This window comes from Miniopterus natalensis, chromosome 15, assembly GCF_054644295.1.
Source record: "Miniopterus natalensis isolate mMinNat1 chromosome 15, mMinNat1.hap1, whole genome shotgun sequence".
NCBI lineage: Eukaryota > Metazoa > Chordata > Mammalia > Chiroptera > Miniopteridae > Miniopterus > Miniopterus natalensis.
In genome coordinates, this window is record NC_142095.1 from 13,379,120 (window position 1) to 13,398,436 (window position 19,317).

Below are 19,317 nucleotides of genomic sequence, written 5' to 3' on the forward strand. Positions count from 1 at the left end.
TGAGAGGATACTCAGCCAACTGAGCCACACTGACCAGGATTATACCTACAGGTGGGTTTGCTGGGTCATGGCATATGCTTACGTCTAGTTTTAATAGATATTGCCAAAGTTTTCTCATGTTGGAAAAATCTATTTATATTCCTATCAACAACTAATTGAAATTTCCTGTTGCCCCACCTTCTCTTCAATACATGGTAGTTTCTATCTTTTTATTTTAGCTTTTCTGGTAGCTAAGTAGTAGTATCTCATTGTGGTTCTAATTTGCTTTTTTTCTGGTAACTAATGAAATAAGCACCTTTCACTTATGAGCCACCGGGATATGGACTTTAGTGAAATGTCTGTTCAAGTCTTTTGCTCATTTTTCTGCTGGGCTGTCTGTCTTTTTGCACTGATTTGTTGTTCTTTATGTACTCTGGAGATGAGTCATTTGCCATGTATATATAATACATAATATATTTGAAATATATCTTCTCCCAGTCTTTTGGTTGCTTTTGTAAATTTTTAATTTAAACTAGACTAGAACATTTTAATGCCTGAAAACAGTACTGTGCCTATTGTTAAAGGCATAAAAGAGAATCTCTCCTTAAGAGACAGAAGAGGGACCTATGACAAAATAGCTCAGAGGAAAGCAATGGGGAAGAAAACAAGTTACTGTTTGGATCACTATCAGGTTCAATTAACATATGTCTTCATTATGTCCTTCAGCAAAACTATCACTTCCATTCACAGACAACAGAACCAAAAGTTGAGGGACTCTTAAATGTACCCACAAATATATATCATGCACAGGAAACTTCTCAAATCAGCTAGCCTAGTAAATTGTTTGCCAGACTTTGAACCCACCACATATGTCATCAAAGCCTAATGCTGCCAACCATGACACTTAACTATCCTGACTGGCTTCTTATGTGTGATTGTAAAAAAAATGAATGATGCCTTGGCTCACTGCATTGGAAAGTTGTGAATGCTTAGGCTAATTGATGACTTTGATGAGCCAGTGAAGAAAAGCATTATTTCCCCAACTGTATTTCCAGAGGGACAGTTGTCCAGTGATCTACATGGGACCTTCTTAGCAACTAGCCTACTGCTAGGTTTTTGATAAATGCTTCCTGAATGAACAGAAAAAGAAAGGAATAAATGAATGCCTACATACAAACGGGAAAAACTGAATTCTAAAGTTGGCTTTCTGCTAAAGACACCATAAGTGATGAAATAGGCTTCTCAGTGTCCTCAGGTGTTGTGAAAATAATTCAGGTTTTGGATGTCCAAGAAGACTACATCAGGTGAATTATTTCAAGCCATCACTCCTGAGACTAACCTTTGTGCTGACAAAAACAGGCAAATCAAGCATCTGCAGCAATAAAATGCACCATGGGTACTGGCTGCATGGTGCCAGCGAAACAGAGCAGGGAATTTTAAGAGCTGGGCGGAGATGCAGCAGGAAGCTAGCTTCAGTTCTCTTGACTTCAGCAAAGAGAGGAAAGGAAAACACTAGCAAGTGTTAGGCCTGGCAACGAACAGTTACACCTAATTTAGCTCATCCCAACAAATGTCACACATGTATATTTTGATGTGTAAGTACCAGAGCTTTTCTTTAGAACAATTACACAACCAGTTACCCATGTGCATCAAAATCCCATGAAACTGCACGCAACAGCATCGGACTGAGAAGTGCTGGAGTCCTGGCCTGTCTAAAGAAATGACTGCTATCGCAGGCCAAGCGAGCTGCAAGGGAAGCAGCCCTTTGAATAACGAAGGAGGCCATGAAAAATTTGGAAACATCTCTGGGACACAGGATGCTCTGGTCTCCTCTCCATTTTGACCACTTACTTGCTCTATCAGCTAGAAAATGTCATTAATTTGCTCTATATCCCAGTTTTGCCAGCCATAGTATGAAGACGGCAATATCTTTCCTCTTTCTTTTTTATCTCACAAGTCAAGTAAAATTATCCAATGCTAATAATAGCCTATAGGTCATAGGTCTGTAATCTCTCAACAGTATTACAAAATATAAAAAGCTGAGACAACTTAAAGTCTTTTCATAAGTCTTTTGGCAGCAAAACTTCATCTGGCAAGAATTGATTTGGTGGTAAAACCTGACCTAAACTAATTTGAAGCATTTTATTTAGTTAGTTCCATTTGGTGAATATTCATAACTTTCACTATAGAAATGCTAATGGATTAAGGGTGCTTCCCAAGACCCTTTTAGGACTGTTATAAAGTATAGGGAATATATGCTGCTTTAACTTTCTAAAAATAAAAAAACCTTGAATTTTAAAGGTCAGTGAGACTACTGGCTTGCATTAAACAAACACCATAAAAAATAAAAGATAACCAAATACCTAGACTTTTTTTTTTTTTTTGCCATAGTCCAAACTGTTTAACCTTCAACTTAAATTTTCTCTGCATAAGTATAAGCCCATATCTTATTCTTAAAAAGGTCACCAGCAGGGTCATTTTTTTCCATGAAGAACAATAGACAGTATCCAGGGCTTATGACCTTTTTGAGTCTATAAAAATATGAAAACTCAAAAAACAAAGCTATTAGCTTCAAAATATGAAAATAAAACAAAATCTACAGAATGTAGACCACAAAAAAAATCTATAGGCTATAAAATCAGCCACTTCATCAGTAGCCAAATTTAGTATCATAAAATATCATTGCATTTGAAAACAATTTATAGATCCAGTTCTTCTCACTTTGCAAGAACTCTCATGTATGCACAACAATTGTCGAGAAATCATAGTCCCTCATAAATTGTACTTGTTCTTGAAGTCAAAGGATTTCAAAGGCAAAGTAATAAAAATTCTTCCAAATTTTTTAGAAAAATAATGTCTAGTGTGAGATGTAAATGTGATTTAATATGGTTTATATAAATTAGATCTTATAATAGTTATAATGTTCACCTTGACCATAAAGAGGAGTCCCAACTGTCATTACAAGCTGTAAGAAGAAGAATAAATACTGGGGTGGAGGCTTTTCCTCTAGGTATCCTGAGCATCAACTTAGTTTCCTTAATAGCTGAGTTTTCTGATTCCTTTCTCAGTTACAGAGATAAACACCACTGACCAAACATTCACTGGTCTGGAGACACACTCTGGAAGGTGGACAGAAATAATATGACCTTCATACAACGTGTCGTTATTTTGACCTGTGGATCCAAAGAATTCATCTTCATTTGGGTTAATAAATTGATTCCAATGCAAGAAACAGCCCAAGTACCCATCAGCATATGAATGGATAAAAAAGCTGTGGGACATTTACACCATGGAATACTATGCAGCTGTAAAGAAGAAGGATCGTTTATCGTTTGGGACAGCATGGAGGGAACTAGAAAGTATTATGCTAAGGAAAATAAGCCAGTCAGAGAAAGACAAGTACCACATGATCGCACTTATATGTGAAATAAACAAAATAAACTGATGAACAAAATAGATACAGAGATATAAAACCATGGAGCAGTCTGATGAATTTTAGAAGGAAGGTAGGGGTAGGGAGTGGGGGTGGAGAGATTAATCAAAGAACTTATATGCATAACCTGTGGCACAGACAATAGTGTGGAGAAGGCCTGGAGGGCGGTGCAGGGTGGATGCCAGGTGGAGGCGATCAGTAGGGGAGAAAGGGGACATCTGTAATACTTTTAACAATAAAGTTTTAAAAAAAGAAAAAAAAAACTAAATTCTAGGGATTTTGTTGATTGTTTTATAATTTAGTACTGTTATATCATTTAATACTCACAATACCCTATGAGTTAGCTACAATCATTTTCTGTCTTTTACAGATAAAAACAAACATTGAGAAATTCAGTGGCATTCCCAAGATCAAGCTAGTGACATACCTGGGATGTGAATCTAGAGTCTCCAGAGTCGAAGTTCTTGACCACTATTGTGGTGAGAATTCCCAGCCTCCCCCATTCAAAATAACAAGCTATCACTCTCATTATTTCCCCCCGGTTTGAAAGATTTTGCACACACACGCACACGCATGCACACACATTTTATAAAAGATAAACATATCTATCTTATAAAACCATATCTCACTACGGAACTAAAGAACTTGTTGAGTAATCATATCATCCCGAGCCCAAATCCTATATCTTACTTCCCAAATTCCAAAGAGACCCACTTGGAGATTGTGCAGCCATAAGAAAATAAATAGCTCTATCAGGCACCACTAAGAAGGCAGCACCAGTGATTCAGGGGAGGCTACAGCGCAGCACAGCAGCGAAGCGATGGAGCCAGTTGCTTCTCCAGGCAGCAATCAGCAACCCGAGAAGAAACACGCCAGGTCCCTCGCCACTGAACCACAAATTGCTAAGAACAACTGCCTGGCTTTGATTGTCTTTATTTTCTACCGTTCCCCCTGCCTGATATTAGCAGGGGAGGCTTGTGTACCTCAGGCGTTTACACCTAATTTGCTAATGAGCATTTATACTGTTGAGTGGATTCATAGTGAAATAAGACTCCTGGTTTCCCTAACTTATTCCATTTTCCACAGTCCCACAAAACATCAAGATGTCTCCCCATTTATTCCACTGAAGACCCTCTTAGTTCTTAAGTGCACAGATTGTCGTAAAGAGCATCCCTGACCACTGATGTAGCCATGCTTCCCTTTAGGTGAAAATGAGAAGGTCACCATACTCTGGGTAAGAATATACCATGGCTAACATCAGTGTTAGTATTAAATGAATACACCAATCTCTTCTTGTTCCATTCATGACTTCTTCCCACAGCAAAACATTTATTTATATATTATTTACTCTTAAGTGGCCTCTAATATCCACTAATGCTCCAATAAATAGTCCCATTCACTGCTCATCCAGTAGCAGATGCTTTAGATTCCCCATTTGTGGTGAAATAAAAATCATAGAGAAAGGATATGAGAGCCTCAATATTTCTAAGCCTTATTTTTCGGTTCAACATTAACGGTGCCTCTTAATAAATTTACAGAAGTCCCACTTCTTTTTTTACCATAACACAAAAGAATCAAGATGAAATCTGAGTTTACTCCTTAAACAAAGTAACTGAATGTTTGGCTGCTAAGATAACACAGCTCTATCAGGGACTTTTCTCTTCCATCAGCAGCTATCTCCAAAGAACTCAAAGGGGTTTTAGTCCAAGTGGGTACTTTGAGCTGGATAAATACATTTATATTTTTTTATAATGTAAATGGAGAACTACAGAGGTTCTCCATTTTAACAGAGGTTAAGTTCTACACATAATCTGTAAAGCCAAATTGAATGCCACCAAAACTATACTTGAAAATCCCTCAGGAAGGCATCACACTGGATATCAATACATATTTCTCGATGTATTCAACACGTCTTTTCCTCCAAAGACAAAACAGGTCTCTGTTCCTTTTGGCATCCAGTGATGGATGGTATACATTTATGAGTCATATTGTACAAAAATGTGCATCTTTGAACAGTGAAATAACACAGAGAACAGCAAAATGGTCGCTTCATGGGGGTATTATGGTAACAAGATATTTTGGGTAACAGGAGATATATCAACTGATCTCACCTGAGTTTGTTTATTGAAGAGACAGTCACATGGAATCACTAACACTACTGAAATTGTTTTCTTCCCTCTTCCTGTTTATTTCTCTTGTTTTGTTTTGTTTTAATAGCATTCATTTAAGATTGTTGTGTGTTTTTTAGAGTTAAAATAAATCTGGAAATTAAGGAAACAGTGGTCATCATGCAATAATCTCAGTTTCACCTTTTTTTTTTTTAGTAATACAGTGTAATGGCCTGAATTTCCATCTACATTGTGCCAAATAGCAGGATTTCCTTCCTTTTTTATGGCTGAATATTATTCCACCATATTTTCTTTATCTATCAATGGACACTTATATTGTTTCCATGTCTTGGCTATTATAAATAAGACTGCAATGAACATGGGGGTGCAGATATATTTTAAGATAGCAATTTTGCATCCTTTGGATAAACACCCAGCAGCGGAATTGCTGGATCATATGACAGTTCTATTTTTAACTTTTTAAGGAAGCTCCATAGTGTTTGCCTTAATGATGCACTAATTTACATCTCCAGCAAAGGTGCACAAAGGCTTCCCTTTTCTCTTAGAGCAGATAAAGGGCTACATAAAATATTCGGTAATACTAGAGGTCCTCGAAAATATGGAATTTAACTCTATATGATAAAAGTAATTGGCACTGGGGAAAACACAGCAGGTATGATCGTGCATTATTTTTTCCCCTTAAAAGTCTGCACGTTCCAATTAACTCCAAATGTTCATGGGGGAAACCAGCTCAGGCCTAAGCCACAATGCAATGAGTGAGACAGAGAACTTAGTTTAAGAGTGGATGATAAAACTAAGCTGGCTCAAGAGGTTAGCCCAGGAGATCCACCAAGTTCAAGTTCAGGCATGTTTCAGTAAGTACAGTAATTAGGGAGAGGGGATGTGGGCAGAGAGAAGGGACACCTGAGGCAGTGCACATGTCAGAGAGAAGTTCCAGGTGACTGATGAGACCGTGGAGAGCAGCAAAATCGAATCTTAGTTCCTGGTCATCTGTCCATAAATGACTAAATTCCATTCCTTAGAATCCTGGACCGGAGTGAAAACTCTGCCAAGACTGAGCGAGGCCACGAGGATTAAGAGTCAGGACAGCAGGAGGGTAATGACCTTTGCTTTGAAATCAAGCAAATTTGTGTTGGAATTCTGGCTCTACCTCATTATTAATAGAAAGTATTCATTAGATGGTAACAACAGCCAGATAGGCCCAGTGTTTGGCCCCACAGGGTGGGACTGAGGAGTAAGTTAACCACGCAGACCACAGCAGAGGGTTTACAACAGGAATGCGGTGTTGAAATTGGCCAATGCGGAGAAGCAGGTGGGGGTGGGGGTAGGGCGCGCGGCTGTGGGCCTAGGGCCAGCTCCAAGAGTGTGCTAACTATGCCGTCACACAGGGGCCGATGCTTCGAAGAGCCTCCGGTTGGTTTCATGCTTTGCTGTCACCCTCTTGAAATTTCAATATTTTTTTACATTTTACACTTGACCCCAGAAATTGTATAGCTGGTCCTGGGTAGGCCATTACAGATGTCAAAGACATTTGTAACCCTGAAGATACTGCACCCATGGATGCAACCACTCATGGATGTTGGGATAAGACATCACTGATTATGATTGGTTTAGACTTGTCCGGGCCTTACCATGCAAGACGTAGAATCCAGATCTGCAAGACGTAAGAAAGCAAAAACTAGACAAGGGAACAAGCACACCTGTTTAATAATGAGGATGAGCATGTAATTTGTTATCCAAATCAGAATACTTTTACCCAGCCGGCATGGCACAGCGGCTGAGCATCAACCTAGGATCCAGGAGATCGCAGTTCGATTCCTGGTCAGGGTACATGCCTGGGTTGCGGGCTCAGTCCCCAGAAGGGGGGGGGGGATGGCCAGTCAATGACTCTCTCTCATTGATGTTTCTCTCTCTCTCTCCCTTCCTCTCTCTGAAATCAATAAAGACACATTAAAAAAAAAAAAATCCAAATAGTTTTGAGAATGAAAGGAGGTGCTATTAATAATTTCCCCAAGACAATAGGTGTCATCTGTCATCTAGTCAAACAGGGAGAAATGGATACCCTATAAATAAGCTATTCTACAAAGGATTCTGAAGTTATTCCCACAGAGCAAAATAAAGAAGACACCATCATGACCACAAAGCACATCTGTTCGTAGAAAATTTTGATCTATTTTTGGAAGTGGGGGAAAAGCATAATTATTATCTTATCTTTGAAAAGATGATCCAAACAGAATGAAATTTTATGTAGCCAGAACTTCTGTTTGAAAAATTGCCTGTATGTTGATAATTGTTGCAGCTGGGCAAATGGCTACACAGTTTCATCACACTATTTTCCCTACTTTCATACAAGGTTAAAAATTTCATAATAATGATTTTTAAAAGTAAAAAAAAATTAACTCAGATGTTTTCATTGATATGACTAGATTAAATATTTTAAAATCATATAATAAATTATTTTATTAAATACTTGCTATAAAATTACTATGAAAAAATCAATTTTTAAAAGAAAACAATGTGATGTGAGAATAAATTGAATGTCAAGTATTCTCAAATTACCCAAGTAAATAAACAGTGCTGTTGCAAAAATTTCTCTATTGAGGGACTTAGGGATATAAATCTAATTTGAGAAAAAAATCAGAAATTCTGTCTTGAAGCTCTGTTTACATAGAAGTTATATTATTTCCATTTAGATTTCAGGTTGATTTTGAATGGCCTGGGGTAGACATAATGGAGCTTATGGGATATTAGGTCTCCTGTATGAGTCACAAGGGGTTGGACTCTACTACAGAAAAAAATTAAGCTCAAATCTCAGTGGCTTAAGAACAATGAAGGCTTGTTTCTGGCTTGTACAGTTGCCCATCATGTATTAACAAGGAAGGGGCTCTGCCCCCCTCCCTCACCCAGGGATACAGGCGGATGGAGACTCTATCGTCTCATAATTACAACATCTGGAACACATCTGCCGTCATCCTTGTGTCAGGCAATAGAGACTGGAGAACTATACATGGCCTTTCTATTTCCGCAGGGTATAAGTGACGTGCTATTTCCACTAATATTCCATTGGCTGAAATTTGTCCTATAGTGCCATCCGACTGCAGCGGGAAATTGCAATCCAGGGGAGCAAATGGGATATTTGGTGACCATTACTGCCTCCACTATATCCCAACCACTCTTTTGATTTCTGGTGTCTTAAAGTCTAGAATCTGTGCCAAACCCTGAAGGAAAATTAAAATGGCATTGATGTGTCTGAAAATATTTGTTCAAAAAAATAATATAAAGAGAAGATTGCAGAGGAAATTTCTGCCTAACTTTTTCAAGCACTAAATAGTATTCATTTTTATAGAAGAGGTATGGTTAATGCAAATGAATATTAACAATTCATTCAAATCAGCATAGCTGACCTTTTACTTGCCAACACATTCCTAGCCATTGCTAAGGATAATAGTAACGTTTATTTTAAGATGAGTGATTGTTTTACCGATTCCTGCATAATAAACTACCAGCTGGGCTCAGTTGGGTGTTTTCACACAGGGACTTATGGGCAATTGCAGTCAGATGGTGGCTAGAATTACAATAATCTGAACACATCTTTTCTCACAGACCCAACATTTCTGCTGGGGTGGCAGAAACACCTGATGGCTGGCTGGGCATCTCTCCTTTTACCGAGCCTCTCCACACGACCAGCTTGGGCTTCCATACAGCATGGCATCCTCATGATTGCTGGGCTTCTACATGGAAGATAGTTTCTCCTATAATAAGCATTCTAAGAGCACAAAGCTAAAATCACAAGACTTCTTTAGCACCTAGGTTTAGAAATCCCTCAGGATCACTTCACTGTATTCCACTGATCAAAAGTGAGTCAGAGAGCCAACCAAGCTCCAAAGAGAGAGAAGCTGTGAGTATTAGGGGCATGGTTCCTTGGGGCATCATCTTTGGAGACAAGCTATCATTAATCAGACATTTCATTTATCGTACCCTAATTTCCTACACTCTAAATAATTCATTGTCAACTGCAAGTCCATATTAGTAAGGATTTATATTATGTCAAATTTGCTTTTCCAGTTTTTTCCTTATGCTTTTAAAAAAACCTGTAAACAGAACATGACAGTTTGCAAATGCCTAAAAATTGGTTTTTCAGGTCTTCCCTGATCTCTAGATTTATAATGCTAGAATGTCAACTGGATGTCAGCCCTAGTTAAGAGAGTCGCCACTTTGCTATTCTGGTCAGATCCTCAAATACATGAGTGCAAGGATCAGGGAGATCGTAGAGGACTTCCATTTTACACACAGTCCTACAAATGTGTGTGCGCGTGCACAAGTGTGTGCACGCCTGTGTGTGTGTGTGATATATAAAACAGACGGTCTGGCATTCCCTCCTAGGCCAAGGAGTTCCACATTTAACAAAAAAAGTCACTGTCTGTTTCATTTACCCGAAGTTCAATTCATAATGAACTTTATGTGGTAAATATTTGTAAACATATAAAATTCTACGTGCATTTCTTGCAAACTGCAAAGCAATAGAAGAAGATATTTCTGTCTTACAAATATTTTCAAGTTATTCCAAATAAAACATCAAATTGGTAAATTATAAATAAATGGTGCATTTTTAAATAAAACTTATTAATAAACACATTAAGGCCTATGCTTTGAAAGATGTCTATTTGTAAATATACTGCTCATGCTGAATGAATACAAGCATCTGTTTCAACAGAGAAAGTTAACTGTGTAAAAACAATTTCAGAATAAGAATATTACCTAAAGGCCAAAAAGCTGTGTTCTGGTCAGCTCAAAACAGAACTATTTGTAAAAGGGGCTTTCAGTGGTGGCCACAAATTAATCTAAAAACTTTACGGAGATAGTATTGTCCACTGGGTGAAAGACTAGGGTGCTGGAATCTGACAGAACCAACCCTGTGTGATTGGACAAGTTAATTAACTGCTCAGGTTGCCGATTCCCTCATCTGTAAAGTACTGCACCGTGATCATAGAGACATTGACAGGATTAAATGAGACAGTACATGTAAAGAAATTAGCAGACACCACATAGTAAACAGTCAATAAATGTAAGGCATGATGATAATGATTATGAGCGAATGGTGATGACATTAATTCTCAAAGGAGTAGGGATCTATCTATTCCTGATTTACTTATGACTGTATTTGTGTGTGTGTCTGAGATTTACAAATAGTGCTCTGAAAACAAATAGAAAAAGACCCACCTTCCTTAGTGACTACAAATCCATGACTCATTTTTTTTGCCCTTAAATGTTCTGCTGATGCCAAAAATCAGAAAAAGACACAATGCTGGAAACAAAAATTGAGTTGCAGTTGAATTTTCAACCTCAGGCTGAGCATTTGTGTAGGTTCTTTCAAAGACTGAAGCCAATAAGCCTATTACACTGAAAACACAAAAGACAAAGGTTTTTGCAATAAACACAAATTTAAAAGGGAAGGATTAGAGCATGAGTAACAAAGAAGAGGAATAATTATTCTGTGTGGGATATGGGTGTAAAAGGATTACCACCCACCAGGCTAGCTCAAGAGAATAAGTCTCAGAGTTTTCAGCAGCTGCAAGGCTGGTGATCCTGTAAATATTCACATAATATTTCTAAAATTAAAAACCACTGTTTTAGAAACAAAAAAAATGGAGTGCATCATGCCATGGTAGGTGTATCAGTCAGAAAACAGTTGGAAAATCTGTGGGAAAAACAGAGCCCATTCGAGGCAGTCCAAGAGAAGGGATTTAATACAGGAAACGATGTATTAGGGTTTTGGGAGAGCTATGAAACAGACAGGAAAGGGTGGGGGACACTGCTCCCTCCCCTAAAGCTGGGGGACATAGAAGATTTTACCTAGAGGCCAGAAGCCTCCCGGGAGCTGGATCCACAGGGAGGCTCAGACCGTGGAGATGTACCACCCAAAGCAACAGAGAGGCAGACACATATCCTGCATTTCCCCCTCCCATCTCTTTCCAATTTGCCAACACTGCCACCCATTGGGAGAACCTTTTCAGGAGTCAGTTAGTCAGGAAGCCTGGGGAAGCAGGTGTCCAGGGATAGGCAGAGAGTAGTTCTGAAAGCAAATGAGCAAATGACCTGCGCAACAAGCAAACTCTTGCAGAATAGAGTCATACATCACAAAACGATGTTTCGGTTAACGACAAATTGCATATATGATGATGGTTTCAGGAGATTATAACAGAACTGAAAAATTCCTATCGCCTAGGGTTGTCCTAGCCATAGCCATCATGACATCTTAGCCCTCATAACATTGTAGCCATCCTCACGTCATAGCCATCCTAATGTCATAGCCATCCTCACGTCATAGCCATCGCAATGTCTTAGCCCTGGTGACGTCACAGGGCAATGCATTACTCACATGTGTATGGTGATGCCATTGTAAACAAACCTACCACCAGTCATGTAAAGTATAACACGTGCGATAATAGTGGTGGCTACACCGTCTGGGTCTATGGAAGTACATTCTATGAGGTCTGCATGACAAAACTGCCTAACAACAGAGCAATGTACCACTCCTTTCACTTAGAATTAAAGAGAATCCTCAATACGAAAGAGATGTTACCAATATTAGTTTTAATCAGGGTGCCATTTGGAAATGCCATCAAGTAATGCCCCTGCCAATCAAACCTGCACTGCTAAGATTGAGTTTCCACATTTATTTCAACATGTGAGAGCATTAAAGTGAAACCCATTTTTGGTAATTCTTCTGCTCGTGGATTTTTATATACTCATCAAAATTCAAGGAAAACAATGGGAAATGTGTAGATGGCAGTCACCATTTTAATTTGCCTAGGATATTAAAAATTACACAAATACCATCTAATAATCCCCTGATTTCATAAAATGAGGTCATTGTATTATCAGAAAACTAAAAGGATATATTCTCAGAATTCAGGACTGCCCCAGATACTCCCGTCTTCACCTTTCTCATTCATTGCAGCAGGTGAAAATTTGCAGGACTAGTGCTGAGTCACAGAATGACTATATCAGATTATCTCTCTTATAAAACTGAATGAGTTCTGGAGGAAAAAAAAAAAGAATCCTAGACCAACTACATTGTATAACCTTGGACAATATCATCTCTGGGTCTCACTTTCCTTAGACTACGAAGACTAGATTAGATTAGGTTAGACCATCCCTCCGTCATCAGGGTGAGTGCAGAGATGTGAGTAGTCGCTTGCTCAGCTCAGGCTCTGGAAAATGTGAGAACAGAGATCAGAAATGCTGATTCATAGCCCAGCGTGCATTTTCAGGTTACGGCTACTGTGCAGGAAGTAAAGGAAACCTGGACATTCAAAGCAACCTCCCTCGTCTGGTGCCACTGTCCCTCTGTCTGCGCCTCTTCTCTTAGCTTACACCCACAAAGCAATATATCCTTCCAATGTTGCCAAAAACCAGAACATCCACACAGGCTGAGGCCAGTGGAGGCACGGGGAGACAGCGCCTCAACTTTTTGTTTCCACCAACCAATTCATACAGAAATAGGTAGTGTGATAAAAAAGTGCACAATGAGAGAATTTCTTTTTCTCTAATTTTCTTTGATGTTGTTTTATTGATAAATGTCAAATTCTAATTGCAAAGAGAAGATACAAAGGAGTATAGAAAAGTTTCACATTATGCTGATGTCAGGATAAAGGATCACCAATGCTAAATTTCTACAGAAGATCAGTAAAATGAGGAAGAAATGTGACTATAAACCATTTGTCATGCGCCTCTCTTAGAAGCACTACAGCCAGGCTAGGTGACCCGAAAAGTCCGAGAGAGAATTCTGACTCAGGGAGCGAAGGGTAAATGGGATTTGTTTCTTTCTGGTCTCATAACCAGGAGGCAATTTGAACGCAAGTCCTACTCAGCTTTTAGAGTCCAAATTTAGTGTTCTCGCCATGTGCCGCTTCAGGAAGAAGCCATGTGGGCACAGTGTGTCACCTGTAAAAACTGCTCACCAACAGAAAAGATCCCGCTGGTCTACCTTCCCCTAAAGAGGTTAAATAATATTCAGTATTGCTTGACATGAAGAGACTTTGTTGATCACCTTGAGTAACTAAGCAATAAAAGGGGGGATTCTAATATTAGTCCATTTTCTGATATATTGGTGTATACACGCTTATACAGACATGTGCCATAAACATGTACACATGTATGCACACCCACATGGGAGCATACACGATTTTCTGGAATAGAGGGGACAGGAAGGATCATCTTTGGTTGAAGAAAAAAAAAGAAAAATTAACTTCCAGTGATTTCTAGATTGATTTCATTAGCTATTCGCCGAGGGGGGCTGTGAATGGGGAACTGCGGCATTTTCCAGTCATCGTCCATCTCACACAACCCTGACCCCAAACTGCACAGACAGGCCTTTGTCGAGGGAGCCACCTTTGAGGGGAGAAGAGACAAGAGCCCGATCCCTTCTACATTTGCCCAGTGACAAAATCACTGTAAGTTTAAGCATAATTCGAGGAACACGAGGATGTCAAGGTTCTAAGGGAGCATATTACCTGGTGGGGCTGTGAGCTGGACCATCTGCTGTAGGAAGGAGCACCTGAAGACTTGCTGGCTGAGGTCCTCTGAAAAAGGGAGGGAGAAAGAAAGATTTCATGCTGTCGTACAGATTGAATACACTCTCTGTTTCCCTAAACAAAACTGATTCAGTGTCCACAGTTCCAAACACTAACACAACTGAGACTGTCTGAACTTAATCATTCTGTTTCATTTCTTCTTTTTCATGTTTTAATTTATCTTTGTTGTTGAAAGTATTACAAATGCCCCCTTTTGCCTCCCACAGATCCCCTCCACATTTGAGACAAGTGTAAGAATGCGGACACTTAGAGTCAAAACATCTGGAGCCAGGTGCCAGTCACCCAAGTGCTCTCTGTCTCACCTTTCTCCTCTGTGAGATTGGAATAATGATTTTTCTCATGCCATTCCCATGAGTTTCAAATATGATAACAGGTGGGAAGCGCTTTGCACAGTAATGCGCTCTAAATATATCAGGGATTAATTCAACTGGAAGGAAATAAGACACACTATTATAAGTTTCTGCTTGAAACAAAACCTGGTGTACAAATGCCCAAGTTAATACATGAGGTCATTTGAGAGTCATTTATCCTTGTTATAAAAACAGACCCTTTATCTTTGCAGAGACCCGACCACACCATCGCTCCCAGCTCCCTGGGAATGGAAAACGCCACATGCTCACTGTAGAGTAGCTAATCCAAAACCCCATCACTCTTCTTTCTGAATATAAATATGCTACACGGAGCCAGAGCAACCATTTTGTGGCCATGAGGAAAAAGCCAAGAGAAGAGAAGAAATGGATCTTGTTAAGCAGCTGAAACTGCGCTTCAGGCTGCTCCCTTTGCCTAAAACTCTCGTAGAATGAACTAGAATAATATTTTCTGTTATTTGCAGGGTATAATGATATGCTCTGCTGGCTCATTCAAATTAAAAGTCCAATCACAAGATTTCAGTCCCTCAGGAACTTGTGGATTCTTTGGGCAGAGAGAACATAATGACTGAGGCACGAAGATGTGAAAGCAATTGGTATGTTTGGAAAATGATCAGCAGACCAATATAGTATTTTTTAATATCTTTTTTAAAAACTGATTTGATAGAGAGAGGAAGGGGGAAGAAAGGGAGGGGGAGATAGAAAGATAGGTAGATAGAGCAAGAGAGAGATAAATTTGTTGTTCCATTTATTTATGTATTTATTGGTTGATTCTTTTATGTGCCCTGATGGGGAATCGAACTCGCAGCCTTGGCGTATCAGGACGATGCTCTAACCAACTGAGCTACCTGGCCAGGGCTAGACCAATATAGCATCGCCGGCTTCTGCATTCACCACCGCTGCATTTCGTCCGCCTTTCGGGATCCCTGTGCAATTCCCTGCTGGCCTTTGCTGATTCCGGCCGCGTTCCTGAGCCCCTGCCACAGAAGGCTGGCATGCCCGCTAAACGCGACATTCGGCCTGCTCGGTCCAGCTTCCCTGCGGCCTGAGCGCATCTGAGGAGGCAGCGCTGGGCCCAGCTCGCAGGCCCTCCCTGTCTCACGCACCCCCAGAGGTTAAAGGGACCGGGCCCTGTCGCAAAGTGTGGGAGGAGCGGTTCAGTTTGCAGCTTGGATAAAGGGAAAGCTCTCAAGGAAGTAGCTAGAAGGTAAACTAAAACTTACTCCTACTTCCTCAGGGAGAAGCAATAGGAAGGAACTCGGGATGCATCAGACTTTACCAGTGCATGACATGAACCTTCTCTGATGCCATTTTCCTATCTGTAAAATAAGGTTAAATTAGACGGCACGCTCTTTTCTTATTCAGCCCCAAATCTATTTAAGTAAATGATAATCCACTTTTAAAGTGTATAAATGATTACAGTGGCAACACTGAATTTCCATGGAAAGATTAGATTCCTTTCAATACTATGTTTAAAATACCCAAAAAAAAAAAAAAAAAAAATTCTTCTTAAACCTCAGGTAACTAGAGAATGTTAAGAATCCAGAACAGCCCCTTGACTGAATATTTTAGCAGATGCTAAGTTCCTGGCATTTTTAGGAAGGGGCTATTAGCTGGTTTTCTAGCCCAATAATTTGGCCTTCAGCAGAGTCTCAGTTCTCCGAAAAGACTTAGGAATTATTTTTGAGACATCATGTTTTGAGAACATTACTCATCATTGTTTCAAACCACAATATAGGTTTCTAAAATTATAACAAGTTTTATATTTATTGCTAGAAAAATAAAGCTTTTTAAAAATTAAGATATCATTAAAATATAACCTGTGTAAGTTTAAGGTGTGCAATGTGTTGAGTTGGTACATTTGTGTATTGTGATACGATTACCACCATATGATACGATTACTAACACCCATCACATCACATAATTATCATTTCTTCTGTGTAGTGAGAACAATTAGGATGTAGTCTCTTGACAGCTTTAAAGTTTATATACAGCACTCTTGACTATAATCTCTAAGCTGTGTGTTAGATCTCCAGGACTCATTTATCTACTAGCTTTAAGATTGTGCCCTTACACACTATTTTCCCAATTCCTGCACCACCCAGACCCTGGTCATTACCATTCTACTCTCCGTTTTCAAAAATTCAGCTTTTTTATATTCTACATATAAGTGATATCATATAGCATTTGTCTTTCACTGTCTGAGTTACCTCATTTTGCACACTTGGGCTGTTTCCATATTTTGGCTATTGTAAATAATGCTGAAATAAACATGGAGTGCCAATATCTCCTCGATATCCTGTTTGCACTTTTTTGGATATATATCCAGAAGTGAAACGACTGGATCACACAGAAGTTCTATTTTAAATTTTTGAGGAAACTCCATAGTGTTTTCCATAGTGGCTGAGCCAATTTATAGTCCCATCAACAGTACCCAAGGGTCCTCTTTACTCTTCATTCTCACCAACACTTGCTACCTCTTGTCTTCTTAAAAGCTTTGGTTTTTTTAATCAAAACAAAATTATGGTAATTAAAGTCAAGATAGGAGCAATGATGTTCAAAAACATTTTAAAGAAGTGTGAGGTATGTGACCTACAGGTGATGACCCAAATTACTGAGTAACCTTGAAGTGGGAAAGGCAGACAATGGGCACCTGTGGATTTGAACTCAACAGTAGCCCCATATGAAATGCCCATCTCTCCCGTCTTGATAAGTGTCACAATATTTCCATGTCCACACTTAACTTTTTTCTAAAGGTCACCCTGCATTTCAGAACTGACACAAGTATAATTAACTTTATAATGGTAATTGCAGGCTATTGTGATTCACACACTTCTCATCCTTTCTAGTGTTAAGGATAAATGTAAAAGGCCAGAGAAACAATGAAACAACTGGTCAACATTAATTACAAATTTTAAAGACATGACAGTGTTCAGAATTGGACCACAGCTTCCAATGGATGTGACAGTATTCAAAAATCAGTCTCCCAGCACAAAACACAAAATCTGGTTGGGTTTCCTTCATGTGCCTTTGAATACAGTAGCCATAAAGTGTGGTTTGGAGTTCAGCCTAGACAAAAATAAACTCGCCTAACAAACCAGGTAAATAACTGTTCATATCCTCATTTACCTCCTACTAGTGCCCTTAGCAACCAATGGTTAATAAAAGGGTAATATCCAGATGAGAATAATAACGCATGCTGGCTTAAAATGCAAATTCTCTGGTCCCAGGAATTTACAAATCTCTGGAAGTGGGATCCAGCAATTTGCTTTTTTTTTTTTTAAAGGAGGTTCTTCAGTTGATTGATAGTAAATCTTAGAAGCAAAGAAAAATCCCAGAATCACCCCAGCACATTCTTCTGCTGCTACCTGCAGCCACTGAAGGACAAGAATGGCGCAAAGGAGAGGCAGGAAGACTCAAAGATATTATTGATAGCAGTTTTTTCTGCACAGATAAAATGAACTCTCAAGCTCCAGAGAAATATTTCTGGAAATTGTGGGAAGACGCTTGGGGAAAAAGAATCTGATTTTTAATTTACTGATATAGATTGAACCTTGAACCACCACAGCCCAATTAAATGGTTGGGTAAGGGTTTCAGTTTTGATATCCACCCCTTGCCCTTGGAAAACCTTCCCTGAATACCAAGAATGGGCTATTGTCCTTCTGCTGTGTTTCCAATACATCCAAACTTACCTCTTATCAAACGCAGATCACAAGGTCTTGAAATTCCCTTCTAAATACAGATTCCTTTTTGAGATTGTACATTCCACAAGGTTATGGGGGAGAAGAGGGAGCAAGTTGGGGCTGGGTCTTATTTACTCACATAACCAGGCATGCCTGTGCCTGGAATATAATAAGTGCTCAGTAAACATGGAAATAATTAATAGCTTCTGTAAACTGAGCCCTATTCAACTTTGGCAAGAATGAATGGGATAATGTTTAAATAAGAAACAGTGGTGATGAAAGTTACATTCTTGAGGACAAATACAATAAAAATTGGTAGGATTCCAGAGCCCTAAAAGCTACCTTAATTTCTTAGAAAGCCTAGCACCTTAGGCCCAGACTTCAAAATATCAGGATGCAGAGTTCCTTGATATGGCTTCATATAAAATATCAATTGCTAACATAACTTGGGCAAGAAATAAGGAAATAGCAGATACCACTTTGAAGTTGAGAACATTGGTTAATGGATACACGTTATACCACATGAAGTCTCAGGAATACTGTGAGGAACCTTTGAAAGAACTAAGTGATCTACAAAAGCAGAGAGCAGTAGGCCAAAGCAACTGACCCTACTTTACATCTTCTCTCTCTCCCTTCTCCAGGCTGTGAGGCTTGTGCGAATCCAGGTGACTTGTAGAGAAGGGAGTTCTGGAGGAGGAGCCTGTAGAACATTTTAGTGACAAAAGCATGCAGAGTGCTACTAAGAGGCTTCCTTTTTAACAGAATGTCTATTAAACAAAGGAAAGAGATGTGCGATGCAGAACCCTGGAAGACAGACCAAATTCAGTGGCAGTTCATAATTGAGTAAATCTGCCAGATGCTGCAGCAAGACTGCCCGCCAGCCAGTCAGCCGCTGCACTCCATCCCCCAACTGTCCTTCGCTTGGCCAGCTTCCTCCAAGTCTAATTGCCCATCACCATAAGAGAAGGAACTTTGGCAACACATACATTTTTCAGTAGCTGGAGGTTTTTTTCCCCTGCATTAAGCCTTGAGCATATTTGAAGAACAAAAAGAAATGAAAAATGGAAAACCAATAAATAGTGTTGGAAGGTGCCAATTGGACATCTGCATTTAACATCTTAGCACAA